This window comes from Podarcis gaigeae (assembly GCF_964106915.1).
Source record: "Podarcis gaigeae genome assembly, chromosome: 5".
In the NCBI taxonomy this organism is placed as follows: Eukaryota; Metazoa; Chordata; class Lepidosauria; order Squamata; family Lacertidae; genus Podarcis; species Podarcis gaigeae.
The window spans coordinates 5034791-5049428 of NC_139681.1; the positions used below are offsets into that span (position 1 = coordinate 5034791).

At 44.7% G+C, this 14638-nt stretch overlaps 1 protein-coding gene across 10 annotated transcripts in view; it reads left to right on the forward strand.

The window, feature by feature from the left end:
* A4GALT (alpha 1,4-galactosyltransferase (P1PK blood group)) overlaps positions 1-14638 on the forward strand; it is a 64073-nt gene that overhangs the window by 27422 nt on the left and 22013 nt on the right. For 2 of the 10 annotated variants that reach the window (XM_083738917.1, XM_083738922.1), the window contains exon 1: positions 13313-13591. The exons of the other annotated variants lie outside the window; for them this stretch is intronic. The gene's annotated coding sequence lies outside the window, so the exon portion shown is untranslated. Of the gene's footprint in view, positions 1-13312; positions 13592-14638 lie in introns of those variants that run through there. 10 annotated transcript variants of the gene reach the window in all.

Consider the following 14638-nt stretch of genomic DNA (forward strand, 5'->3'; position numbering starts at 1 on the left):
GGGCTGCTGGCAAAGTGGCAAAGCTCCCCCCTTCCCCCGGCTCACTATAGGCTTTGGAGTCGTGGGCGGGGGGGGGGGGATTTCCGCACCGGGTACCACCTGGCCTTGCTACACCTCTGCATATAACACCAGTCCTGAATCCTGCTACATTTCTGAGCACAATTCAAAGTGTTGGTGTTGACCTTTAAAGCCCTAAATGGCCTCGGCCCAGTAGACCTGAAGGAGCGTCTCCACCCCCATCTGAGGAGCTTCTGGCAGTTCCCTCAGTGTGAGAAGCAAAGCTACAGGGAATCAGGCAGAGGGCCTTCTTGGTAGTGGCGCCCACCCTGTGGAACGCCATCCCATCAGATGTCAAGGAAATAAACAAGTATCTGACTTTTAGAAGACATCTGAAGGCAGCCCTGTTTAGGGAAGTTGTAAAAGTTTGAAGTTTTATTCTGTTTTTAATATTCTGTTGGGAGCCGCCCAGAGTGACTGGGGAAACCCAGCCAGATGGGCGGGGAATGAATGAATGAATGAATGAATAAATAGGAATCCATGGTTTAGCTTTCCATACACTGAATACTGACCCTCCAAGTGTCGCTATTTTCCAGGGACATACCCGATTTAGAGAAGCAGACCTGATTTCTGATTTGATCCCGGAATGTCCCTCTTTTCTTTAGGACGTTCTTATTTTCATTGGAGAAGTGTTGAAGGGTATGGATCTGAACACCGAGGTGTCTGAAGGCAATCCTGCAGAGCGAAGTCTTTAAACAAAGTGTTTAATATTTTATTATGTTATTAACATATTATATATGTTGGAAGCTGCCCAGAGTGGTTGGGGCAACCAAGCAAGATGTGGAGGGGATAAATAGTAAAAATATCATTATGGAATGGGCCTATTTTCATTGGAGAAATGTTGGAGGGTATGTGAATATAGGCAGTTACTCTGGAGGTCCTGGGACTTTCATTTCCTGTTTCAGGCAGAACTTGTCGATTCAGAGAAATTTAGTTGAGAAGACTTTTCAGTTCCTCTTCCCCCACCCCACCTCCACCTCAAGGTCAGTGGTGGAGCTAGCCGCTCAGACACCCGGAGTGGCGCACGTGCCATGCACCCAGGGGGCAGAGCGATCCGCGTTATTCCGTATTCCTTTCTCCTACATAACTTATACCTCACCCTCCCTTTCCTCTGCTCCTTTTACATTTACTTCTTCCTGTTACAACTTTCCTCTCTCATCCCCTCCTTTCTATTTCTCCTTTTAAAAAACCCCATTATTAAAAATAACCAACATGAATGTTTTTCTATGAATTTGCAAACCCTCAAAGTTCACAGTCTTCTGGCCACCGTTACTTAGCAAGTGGGGAGTTGCTGGTTCTGGCATTCAAAAGTCTACGGCGCAGCCAGAGTTCAAGGTGGGCAAGTGAGGAGAGAACTGCACAGACTGGAGTGCTGAGGTCCACCTGAAGATGGCCCAACATTTCAGAACCATGGAAAATAACAATAATAACAATAACAATTTATACCCTGCCCATCTGGCTGCAAACAGATTTAGCCTATTTTGCCTGGCTCACTTTCTTAGTAGTTTCAACACAGCATAAGACTCAGGGAGGAACATTCAGAGACCAAATCAGTTGCATTCAGACCAAAGCTGTCAACGTTTCGCTTTTTTAAAGGGAGTCTTGGTTGAGTGAAAAGGATCTAGGAGTCTTGGTTGACCACAAACTTGACATGAGCCAACAGTGTGACGCGGCAGCTAAAAAAGCCAATGCAATTCTGGGCTGCATCAATAGGAGTATAGCATCTAGATCAAGGGAAGTAATAGTGCCACTGTATTCTGCTCTGGTCAGACCTCACCTGGAGTACTGTGTCCAGTTCTGGGCACCACAGTTCAAGAAGGACACTGACAAACTGGAATGTGTCCAGAGGAGGGCAACCAAAATGGTCAAAGGCCTGGAAATGATGCCTTATGAGGAACGGCTAAGGGAGCTGGGCATTTTTAGCCTGGAGAAGAGGAGGTTAAGGGGTGATATGATAGCCATGTTCAAATATATAAAAGGATGTCACATAGAGGAGGGAGAAAGGTTGTTTTCTGCTGCTCCAGAGAAGCGGACACGGAGCAATGGTTCCAAACTACAAGAAAGAAGATTCCACCTAAACATTAGGAAGAACTTCCTGACAGTAAGAGCTGTTCGACAGTGGAATTTGCTGCCAAGGAGTGTGGTGGAGTCTCCTTCTTTGGAGGTCTTTAAGCAGAGGCTTGACAAGCATATGTCAGGAGTGCTCTGATGGTGTTTCCTGCTTGGCAGGGGGTTGGACTCGGTGGCCCTTGTGGTCTCTTCCAACTCTATGATTCTATGATTCCTCGCAAGAAAAGGGAAAAGTTGACAGCTATGATTCAGACCCCACGGAAATTTCATGACAATTTTTTTTTTTTGCTTTGTTTTCCAAGGGATGTAGGTGTAACTAATGGAGGGATGTTCTTACATTTTAGCAGATTAGTTCCAGGTATTCAGATTCCATTTTATGGACACCTTCCTGTGTCGCTCTGTAACATGCATCTCAGAGCCGAGTGGTGTTCCACCCGCCTCTTGTGGGAATGTTTAGGAAAGTAGGAGAGGATATATTGAGTAAATATCATCCCTCCTCTCATATAAATGTTTTAAGTCTTTTTTTATCAATTCAGTATATTTTCTTTTAAATGTCAAATAATTCTGTGTACATTGCGGCAGCCTTTGGCTATGTGCAGTAAAACTGACTGAGATAGGGGAAAAATTATGTGCAGTAAAACTGACTGAGACTGGGGAAAAATTATCCCTCCTCTCTCACACTAGTCAGCAAGCAGCAGAGCACATTCCCTTGCAGATTGCTGGAAGCAAGTTGATGAATTCGTTAGAATCATTTAAGTTGAGCAATCCAGTCTGGCTAGTCTAGTCTGGCTTGTTCGTTGTCAGTTTCCCCTTTTATTTTCCTCTTCAAATACTGTATTTTTCGTCCCATAGGACACTCCGTCCCATAGGACGCACCTACTTTTTTTGGGGGGGGGCGAAATAAAGGAATTTCTCCCCCTTTATTTCCCCCCAAAAACCAGGTCAGGGAACAGTGGGATGGCGGCACTGAGCCTCCCCGCTGTCCCCCGAGCTTGTGGGGCTGGCCGATGTCTGTCTGGCGCATGGGGCGCTCTGCTTCAGGGTGCCAGGCTGCTATCAGGGCGGCAGGCTGCGATCCGCAGGGTGGGGAGCCCTGCGGGGAACTCCTGCAGGGCTCCCCACGCTGCGGATGTCTGTCCGGGGTGCTCTGCTTCAGGGTGCCCCGCCCGCCCGCCGGGCGGCAGGCTGCTATCCGCAGGGTGGGGAGCCCTGCGGGGAACTCCTGCAGGGCTCCCCACGCTGTGGATGTCTGTCTGGCGCGCGGGGCGCTTGGCAGGCTGCGGACACCTGCGCGAAGCACGGGGCGTCCTCCGGAGGGCGCCCCGTGCTCCGCGCTGCCGGCTGCTGCCCACAAGCCCTGTGCGCCCGGGGGGAGTTCCCCCCGGCGCACAAGGTTTGCGGACACCTGCGCGAAGCACGGGTCGTCCTCCAAAGGGCGCCCCTTGCTCCACGCTGCAGGCTGCCGCCCGCAAGCCTTGCGCTCCCGGGGGGAGTTCCCCCGGGCACGCAAGGCTTGTGGATAGCTTCCTGGAGCCTGGAGAGCGAGAGGTGTCGGTGCGCACTGACGCCTCTCGCTCTCCAGGCTTCAGCGAAAGCCTGCATTCGCCCCGTAGGACGCACACACATTTCCCCTTCATTTTTGGAGGGGAAAAAGTGTGTTCTATAGGGCGAAAAATACGGTAATATTAATAACATGACAGTCTTGATTAAAAGTGAGAGCAAAGTTCACTTACATTCAGTCCACAGCAGTATTCTGAAGGCTGGTTTTATCTTGTGGTTACAGTAACATTTGTAGAGAAAAGAAGTCTGAGCTCGGCCTCAGACTTTCTACCTTGGGCCTTCCATCCCCTGTAAGGATGAGTCATGTGCTGCTGGCTAAGAGCTAGCAGAGAGCAAAAGAGAGCCAAAAAAAGGCAAAAGAGAGGAAGATGGCTTTGTGACTAGCCCTTTTATAGGGTCTGCTAGGGTCACGCCCATCTACTTGGTCACACACAGCGGGGGGAGGGGAGGCTCCAGAGCAGGTATGACAGGATGTCTACCCTGTCTGGGGCAACATTTCCCTGTGTGTCCACTCTGGGCAACAGGAAATATTGTATCTGACTGCTTCAGTGATGATACATCCCACACCTCTCATGTCTGAGTGGTTCTACCAGTGGGGCTCTGGGAGACTCATCTTACTGGAGCAATTTGGGAAGAAGCCATGGGGAATTTTATTAAAGCGACCACATCACAGGCCCGCATCAACCAGAAAGATTGATAGCTGTATCAGGGGTTCAGTGGCAATGTCAAAGAAGTGACTCTCATTGACTACAGCTTGACAATAGTGCTATGTAGTGGCATTTGCCCTTATTGTTCATAGATTTTTCAGTGCATGACAAATATTTATAAATATTGAATGCATGTACACCTGCCAAGCTCTCAAGGATCACTCATTCTGCCGTTGTTACTAATGACATACAAAATTGGACACTGAATAATTTATTGTACTGTCTTCAGTACTAATTAACAACACAACCAAGTTTCCCTGCATTTATCTTGAATTTGGATGAGAACATAAGAAGAGCCTTCTGGATCAGGCCAATGCCTCTTCTAGCCCAGCCTCCTATTCTCAGAGTGAACAGCCAGAGGTCTCAGGAACCAAGCACAAGAGCCCTCTCCCCTGCCCTGGGGTTTTCAGCAGCTGGTATCCACAAGTGATGTGGTCTAAACCACTGAGCCTCTTGGGCTTGCTGATCAGAAGGTCAGTGGTTCGAATCCCAGCAATGGGGTGAGTTCCCGTTGCTCGGTCCCTGCTCCTGCCAACCTAGCAGTTCGAAAGCACATCAGTGCAAGTAGATAAATAGGTACCACTCCGGCGGGAAGGTAAGTGACCTTTCCATGTGCTATGGTTTCCATCACGATGTTCCATTGCACCAGAAGCAGTTTAGTCATGCTGACCACATGACCTGGAAAGTTGTCTGTGGACAAATGCCGGCTCCCTCGGCCAGAAGCAAGATGAGCTCCACAACCCCATAGTAGCCTTTGCCTGGACTTAATCGTGCAGGGGTCCTTTACCTTTTACTGCCTTGGATTGTGGAGGCATAGAATAGGAGAATCCCACTAGATCCACTGCCTGTTTTAATTTTGAAAGGGCTATAGGTCCCTTGGAGTTACACAATGGCAACACTCTGAGAAGGTAATCCTTTTTGTGCTGCCAGATAGGCAATCCTGTATAAAATTGGTGCAGAATTGATTCTGTTTTTGCTAGCCATGAGTCCCAACCCTGACAAATGGAAATCTTACTCTGGCTTTGGAGATTCTGCATGGAATTGCCTACAGAGCTCTAGGGAAGGACCTACTTTTGTGGAAAAGGGTGCACTTTGCATGTGTAAGGTCTCAGTTGCACCTCGTGCTTGTTCAGATGTTTGCTTGTCCCATTGCTCTCCCCCAGGTATGCCTGATATTTACAGCTGAACTGGAGCAAACACCAATCAGGTTTAACGTGGTTTGATATTTGTTCCGATGTGGTGCTAAAGAATGGGCTTTCCAAGGGAAAGGGGGGGAGGGCAAACTGAAAACTGCTTGGACCTGTGCCTGGAAGGCATGGAACAAGTAGAAATCTGCATGGACTCATGGTTTCTAGGCATGAGCCACCCCCCCCCCCCGGTAGCAATAGATCCCTGTGTAGGAGCTGCTCCTAATGAGAGAAAATAATATCACCACCATCATCAAACCTTTATTGGCATCACTTACAAACATTCAGAATAAAAAAGCCAGTGTGATCACATCACCATTTCAACAGTACAGTCATTTGCCAGAGAGAAGAAGAGGCGAGCAATCTATTTCACCTCTGTGGGTCTCCAGCAAGGGCAGGATCCTGTAGTGTACTTCGGCTACAAAAAATCAAATAGAGGAACTTAGCTACTGTCTTGGTGAGCTCCTGGTCTCTCCCCTGTTACAAGAGGCATGGCACTGTGGGTTAAACCACAGAGCCTAGGACTTGCCGATCAGAAGGTCAGCGGTTCGAATCCCCGCGATGGGGTGAGCTCGGTCCCAGCTCTTGCCAACCTAGCAGTTCAAAAGCATGTCAAAGTGCAAGTAGATAAATAGGTACCGCTCTGGTGGGAAGGTAAACGGCATTTCTGTGCGCTGCTCTGGTTCACCAGAAGCGGCTTGGTCATGCTGGCCACATGACCCGGAAGCTGTACGCCGGCTCCCTCGGCCAATAAAGCGAGTCGGTCATGACTGGACCTAATGGTCAGTGGTCCTTTTACCTTTTTAACCCCCGTCTCTGGTTTCCATGCTGGAATACATAGATGTTCTAAAAATTGTTGGCGGAGATCATCATACATTTTACATTTAAGGGCCATGTGAGCTAGAGTTTGCACCAGGTGGGCATCACATGGGCAAATCGCCTTCTGCCATACCTGTAAACCTACCCCAAAGGAGGTTAGAAGGATTAGAATTGAACCTAGGCAGTGAAAAAGCTCTTCTTTCTTGAGGGTTAAACAAAATTGTAAATAATTAAGGTTAATTTCCTGCGCCCAAGCAAGTCAAAAATAAAGAGGGGGACATGTTTTTTCTGCAGCTGAGATTAGTTCCTGATGATCTATGTACCACAGCCTAGTTTTTAACATGGCCTTGGTGATTGGGAAAGCCACAACACCCAGGAGATCTTCTGGAAGCCTGAGTTGCTGTAAAGGTAAAGGTAAAGAGTCCAGTCATGTCCAACTCTAGGGTTGCGGCACTCATCTCGCTTTATTGGCCGAGGGAGCTGGCGTACAGCTTCCGGGTCATGTGGCCAGCATGACTAAGCCGCTTCTGGCGAACCAGAGCAGCGCACAGAAATGCCGCTTACCTTCCCGCCGGAGTGGTACCTATTTATCTACTTGCACTTTGACATGCTTTCGAACTGCTAGGTTGGCAGGAGTATCTTTGTGCAAAACAGTTGTAGCCCTGGGTACGGGAAGGTACTTAACTTCGCTAAGTAAAGTATCTTTGTTTGCTGAAAAACAAATGTTTAGCCAGCATAAAAGAAAACTTGTCCAGGCAACTGTCTCTAGCTTATATTGGCCTCCCTCTAAACACAGGGCTGTGTAAGGTATGCAACATGGGACAGCGAAAATCTTAAAAAGAAAAGGCTGCCTGCACTCATTCCACTGACTGGGTAAACATCCAGATTGAAATTCCATAGAGCAGTTGAGCTCTAACTTTAGCATTAAAAACCTTGAGGGCAGAAGGGGATGTGTTGGTTACTTCTTGTTACAAAGAAGCACAAAATGGCATGCATAGACAGCTTGCTGGCATTGACCGCCCCTGCGCAGTGCGAAGACCACCGGAACCTGTGATGGAAAGTGATCCCCAAATAGTTGAATTCAAATACCTGCTGGATGTGTTTCTCACCAAAAACCCAACTATATCTCTTACGAGAATTCCCAAAGTCCATTATTTTGCATTTATCGAAATTCATACTCATTTTCATTCTAGACAGGTAGTTGATACAGGCAATTAACAAACGCTTTAAGCCAATTCTAGTCCGTGAGAGCAGAATCATATCATCTGCATATAGGAGAATGGGAATTTTTGATGCATTGAGTTTTGGGCTGTGAGCATCCAACTGTTTTAGTAATGTGGAAGGTCATTTAAGAAGAGATTAAAAAGAGAGGGAGCAATTACACAACCCTGTTTCACACCTCGATTTATAACAACAGGGTATGACACCTTGTCTCTTGGAGTTATTCTTATATGACAGGTATTATTTATGTAAAGCTTTTTAACAAGGTAAAGTAACCTAGGGTCTAAGCCCAGTGACTCCAGTTTGGGCCATAACAGCCCCCTGTCGATTGAGTCAAAAGCAGCCTTAAGATCGAAAAAGGCCACATAAAGGCCTTCTTTATGGTGCTGCATGTACTTGGTGGCTAAATGGGATAACACCATACAGTTATGCAAAGTGGATTTCCCTGGCCTAAACCCTGCCTGCTCTGGGCCTATGATGTTGTTCATGTCAACCCATGTAGCTAATTTAGATAATAGATATTTTGCATACAATTTCCCAATATTTGACAATAGGCTTATTAGTCGATGGAAGGTAACTTTTTGTCCCCCTTTTTAAAGATTGGGACAATTATGGATTTCTGCCATGAATTAGGCATAATTCCAGTTCTGTCCACTACAGTGAATAGTTCCGCTAGAATCAGAGCCCACCAGTCTGGCTTGGCTTTAATTAGTGCAGACGGGATGGCATCAGAGCCTGCAGCTTTGCCTAGTTTTATCTGAGCCAAACCTCAGTTTCTTAGGTGGCCTGTGCGAGTGAGAATGGGGCAATTTGGTTATTAGGATGTCGAATAAGGATTCAAATAAACGAGCATATACTATCGTCTTTCCAAACCTTGGTGTATTCTGATCTTGTGATTCACTTGATCCCAGTAGGGAGTGGTGAACTTTCTCCAGTAGCTAGAGTCACTTGGTTTGAGGAGAAAATAATACTTAACTAAATGGACCAGTTGTCCAATAGAGTACAATATAATTTAGTGCCTTCAAATACTTCAGAGACTACTTTTGCAGCCCTAAGGGCTAGATATATAATTTTAAATTGATATAGTCTATGACTCTTGCTGCTGTGTGACCCTTGCTCCCTGCACTCCATCCCAGTCAGTGTGGCAGCATTGCTGCGGCTCTTCCCAGCTGAATTCAGCATCAGTACCAAACCCTGTGCTTGTGCGTTGCCGTAGCAACAGTTTTCTTAGAAGATGCTATACAATGCACTGCTGCTGCTGCTGCGAAACAGTATGTTTTGCGCACTGCCACACTTATGACTCCGAACCAAAAACAAACCCCTGTGTTGCAATAAGAACCAATAACATCTACACAAACACAACCTGTTTAATAGTTAGTAGGTAAAGGTAAAGGTACCCCTGACCATTAGGTCCAGTCACGAACGGCTCTGGGGTTGCATGCTCATCTCGCTCTACAGGACAAGGGAGCTGGTGTTTATCCGCAGACAGCTTCCGGGTCATGTGGCCAGCATGACTAAGCCACTTCTGGCGAACCAGAGCAGTGCACGGAAACGCCATTTAACTTCCTGCTGGAGCAGTACCTATTTATCTACTTGCACTTGCACTTTTGAACTGCTAGGTGGGCAGAAGCTGGGACCGAACAACGGGAGCTCACCCCGTTGTGGGGATTCGAACTGCTGACCTTCTGATCGGCAAGCCCTAGGCTCTGTAGCTAGCCCTAGGCTCTGTAGATCGGCAAGCCCTAGGCGCCACCCGCATCCCTAATAGTTAGTAGAGAATATATAATAGAATAATGATATCATTCAAATTATAGGAATAAGCCAATCAAAATTCATATGTACAATATAACAGAGTGGTATCAAGGACCGTCAAGCCGTGTGTTCAGAACGGATGTCTAAGGACAGTCTCGCAATAGCTTTTTAAAGGTTTCAACAGAAGATGTCTCAAAAGCCTCAAAAGGACAGTATCTCCTGAATGATACTACTATTTCGTAATAGTCTTTATCAGCTGGAAATAAGATACAAGGCATACAACAGATGAACTGAGCTACCTGCATACATTGTATAATAAAGCAGAATATACAAAACAGAATATAAAAAAGGTTACATACCTGATACTTTTCAACATAATATGTAAGTAAGATTCACGCTAAGATCAGTGCTCCCTAGATAGCGTAGCTGCTGATACTTGCAACACAATTGCATAGGACATATGAAGCAAGCCTCAGGTGTTTCCTATAACGATATACTTAAAGGAACAGTATGGCCTATACAGCATACAAAAACTAAGTGGACCCATGAAAAACAAATATATGGAGGAATAGTATTAAATGTTTCATTTAAACATTGCTGCACGCATCATTTGTTGTATGTTTAAACCATTTCATACTATTCCTCCATATGCAACCTTTTAAAAAAAAATCTGTTTTGTATATTCTGCTTTATTATGCAGGTAACTCAGTTATGACTCTGCTTATGACTCCAGCAACAAGAGATGGAAACTGGAGTGGAAGAGTGAAAACCTCGCTACACACACAGGAAGCAAAACCAAACCCACGCAATATGCTTCAGTGTGTCCACACTGGAGTAACATGCAGGGGCGCCGACTTATAAAAAATATTGGGGGGGCCCATACCGAGGTCCTGCCCCGGGAAGTTTTCTAAATTTTAGATGAAAATTAGTGAGTTTTAAAGTTTTTTTAAAGTATTTTAGAGTCATATGATCAACATTAGAACCCCGAAAACTCGACTCTCTATAACTCCACACTCCGGGAAACTCGACAAGCCTGAAACACTTTTTGGCTTTGAAAAAAGAAACAAAACAAAAACACGCACTGTATTTTCGTAAAAAGCTAATTTAATTTACAGTAACAATTATGCTTATAGACTATTACAGAGCAGTGAATATATAGCTCTGAAAAGACTAAAATGATATTTAAATAAATCCTAAACTATCATTAAAAGAATAAAACATAAAATATTGCTGTCGCACAGTAATAGCACTTTGATTAATAAGTGAAATAGCTAATTTAAGCTTACTTTGAATAAGGCTGAGGGTTCATTAAATAAATATAATATCTCAAAGTTAATGCTTTAATACAGTTAATAAAGTTAATACAGTATGCCTAATACTGTATGTAAATACTGTAATACTGTATGTAAATATCGGGCTTTAATTGGGTCTTACACCCTAAAAATATTTAAGTATTTGAAAATAACTAATACAGTACTATAGTAATATAGAAATACAGTACTAAACTAGTACTAATATTTCAAAACTGAAAATTTAACATTCTGTATGTATTTAATTCTCTATTTTATAAAGATTTTTAATATCTGACAGTGAGTTTGGAGTAGCCCAATGCAAAAATCCTGAGGATCCATGTGGATCCATGCTTTGTAACCACGTTTTTGCACCACTGTGACCCTAGGCAACAGTGGGTGCGTGATTTTTTTGGTGCAAGATGTAGCCATGGACATGCTATGTGATCTGATGGTGAATTTGGGGTGACCCAATGCAAAGATCCTGAGGATCCATGTGGATCCGTGCTTTGTAACCATGTTTTTGCACCACTGTGACCCTAGGCAACAGTGGGTGCGTGATTTTTTTGGTGCAAGATGTAGCCATGGACATGCTATGTGATCTGATGGTGAATTTGGGGTGACCCAATGCAAAGATCCTGAGGATCCATGTGGATCCGTGCTTTGTAACCATGTTTTTGCACCACTGTGACCCTAGGCAACAGTGGGTGCGTGATTTTTTTGTTGCAAGATGTAGCCATGGACATGCTATGTGATCTGATGGTGAATTTGAGGTGACCCAATGCAAAGATCCTGAGGATCCATGTGGATCCGTGCTTTGTAACCACGTTTTTGCACCACTGTGACCCTAGGCAACAGTGGGTGCGTGATTTTTTTGGTGCAGGCTGTAGCCATGGACATGCTATGTGATCTGATGGTGAATTTGGGGTGACCCAGTACAAAGATCCTGTGGATCCATGCTTTGTAACCACGTTTTTGCACCATTGCAGCCCCAGGCAACAGTGGGTGTGTGATTTTTTTGGTACAGACTGTAGCCATGGACATGTAATGTGAACTGATGGTGAATTTGGGGTGACCCAATGCAAAAATCCTGAGGATCCATGTGGATCCGTGCTTTGTCACCACGTTTTAAATGGGGAGGGAAGGAAAAACACAGAAGGGACAAGAAGCACAAGAGGGGTGTGCGGAGAAGCAGCTGGCTAAGAATGCAGGGGAGGAGTTTAACGGGGTGGGGGGGGAGGAAAGGAAGGCAAAAGTCCCCCCCCCAAGCCAGCCCTCTCTCTCTCTCTCTCTCTCTCTCTCCCCGACCTGCATGTTTTTCGGCTGCCTGTGAGTCCCTAGAGCACGGAGAGGAGGAGGTGGTGGGCTGGAGCCTGCACGCAGTGTGACTAGGAAAGAATTAGAAGGAAGGACTTGATCCTTTCCTTAACCCTCTGCTTGCCAGGAGGGCAGGGGATTCCCTGCTCTTTGTTGAGTTTGAGCAAACGCAGCAACAGAAGCGGGTGGGCAGTAAGACCCTGAGGCAGAATGCAGGAAAGCAGCAGCTTCCGCCTTCCCTCCGCCCGACCGCCCGATCTGATTTTTGCCTGATTTTTGCCTATTTTTGCCCCTGCGCTCCGGTGAGTCAGCTCCAGGGACCACACATTCGCTCAATAACACGCACAGACATTTCCCCTTACTTTTTAGGAGAAAAAATCTGTGTGCTATAGAGCGAAATTTACGGTAATAATTTTCTTAAATTATTGGGGGGGCTCTGCCCCCCCAAACGAATTTTTGAGGGGGCTCGGGCCCCCTCAGGCCCCATGGAGTCGGCGCCTATGGTAACATGCCAATTGATGTTGGATTATTTCTTCTTCTTCTAGAGGATTATCTGCAGATCGGGAAAATCTGATTTAATAATAATAATAATAATAATAATAATAATAATAATAATAATAATAATTTATTTATACCCCACCCATCTGGCTGGGCCTCCCCAGCCACTCTGGGCGGCTTCCATAGAAACAAAAAAATACAGTAAAATATCACACGTTAAAAACTTCCCTGAACAGGGCTGCCTTAAGATGTCTTCTGAATGTCAGGTAGTTGTTTATCGCTTTGACATCTGGTGGGAGGGCGTTCCACAGGGCGGGCACCACTACCGAGAAGGCCCTCTGCCTGGTTCCCTGTAGCTTTGCTTCTCGCAATGAGGGAACCGCCAGAAGGCCCTCGGCGCTGGACCTCAGCGTCCGGGCAGAATGATGGGGGTGGAGACACTCCTTCAGGATTTAATGTTGGGGGGGGGGACATGGGGGCTGCCATTTTGATTAGGGCAACATTGTGTGGGTGATATGAAAAGCATGCACACCAGAAGTGCATCATATCCACTCTAAACTGCTGTGTGCACACATTCCCTGACCCCTAAGACAGGACGCTGATTTTCTTTGTTTGAATTCCTTGTGTGTGTGTTTATGTATGGTTTTTATACTACAATTTTGGCACTTTCGTGCAGCATTTTTGTTCTCATGATATTGTTTGCTCTTTCATGTTGTACGATGCTTACAAATTATTTAAATTTTATTAAGACGTTTATAAATGCTTTAAAACAAATAAGTAGTTATTAAATTCTGTGGGCGCTTCCAGGAGGAGGGTTCTTTTTCACACTAATCATTAAAGAATGCTGAGAAGAACTTTCCCTCTGAAAGCACTCAGAGAAAGAGAAAGAAGAGTATTGGGAGGCAGCAAAGTGAACCAACGGCCAGCAAGAGAAAGAGGAACTTAGACATGCAAATCGTAGTTCAAAAAAACACACGCATCTACCCAGGGCTGAGATCAAGCATTCATGCCTCTTCAGAATCTCTTTCTGCTGGATCAGATCTGTACCTACCTTCTTTACAGAAAGCAATGGAAAGTCACAAAGAATGGCCCTGCTGAGCTTAAGTGACAAACTGTGAGTCCTTCTGGGTGGCTTTTTTTCTCAGATCATGCATGCAAGTTATTTTGTTCATTTGCTCTGCAGCATTCATACGATGTCCTTGGCACTAGAATCAGTCCAACTAGACACCACTGTTTGGGAATTTAACAAGAGCTGCAAAAATGTTATTAGCTGCACAATGGAGAACTTTGGAATTGCCGACATTGTAAAAATAGCAGGGTAAAGTGGGTATCTGAGCTTACTGAAAAAGTGAGATCAAAAGTCAGAACAGTTTGAAAGTTCATGGTCACCAGTTCTAGGAAAAGTAAATAAAACTTAGTGCTATTTGAAGGATTTTAATTTTTAAAAAATATAAATAAGATTTGAAAAAAAAAACATTGCATGACTAAATATAATTTTGGGGAGAGAGAAACAATAAGAAATATTAGGCTGTATGCACACACACACACACAATTAGTTGTAATTATTACTTTGTTGTTTTCTTGCCTTTGTGTATGCATTTATATTTAGAATAAAATACTTTTTAGAAATCCTGTTGCCAGTAACCCATTTGTAGAAAGGTGCTGCCAATTTTGATTCTCCCCATTCCTCATTTTTTCCGATCTTAAATTCAGTTCTCCACATTTCTGTAGCAATTTGTTGTCTTTTTTATTTAAAAAATCCTCAGTACTTTAATGTGAAATTTTCCCAATAAAGACATTTTTGTATGCCATAATGTACACATTTTTTCAGGCAATTTCTCCCAGCACACTGCATTTTTAATATGTTATTGTCATTAATATAAATACAGTTGTGCTTATGAATACTTTCCCCATATATATGCATTTTTTGTAAATGGTTGTTTGGAGAACTACATTTCAAAGTTCAGACCAGTGCATAGTTTGAAGAACGGCTGTGTTTTGGTTTTTCCTGTCATGTTACACTTGGCCTTAAAAGTCTTAAATGAGTCAAATATATATATTTCCATTTTCTGCCCAAATGTCAAGCGTTCACATGCCTTTAAAATGGAACTGCTACAACATCTCTCTTCACAGGAGAAAATAAAGTGAAGTTGTCTGCCCA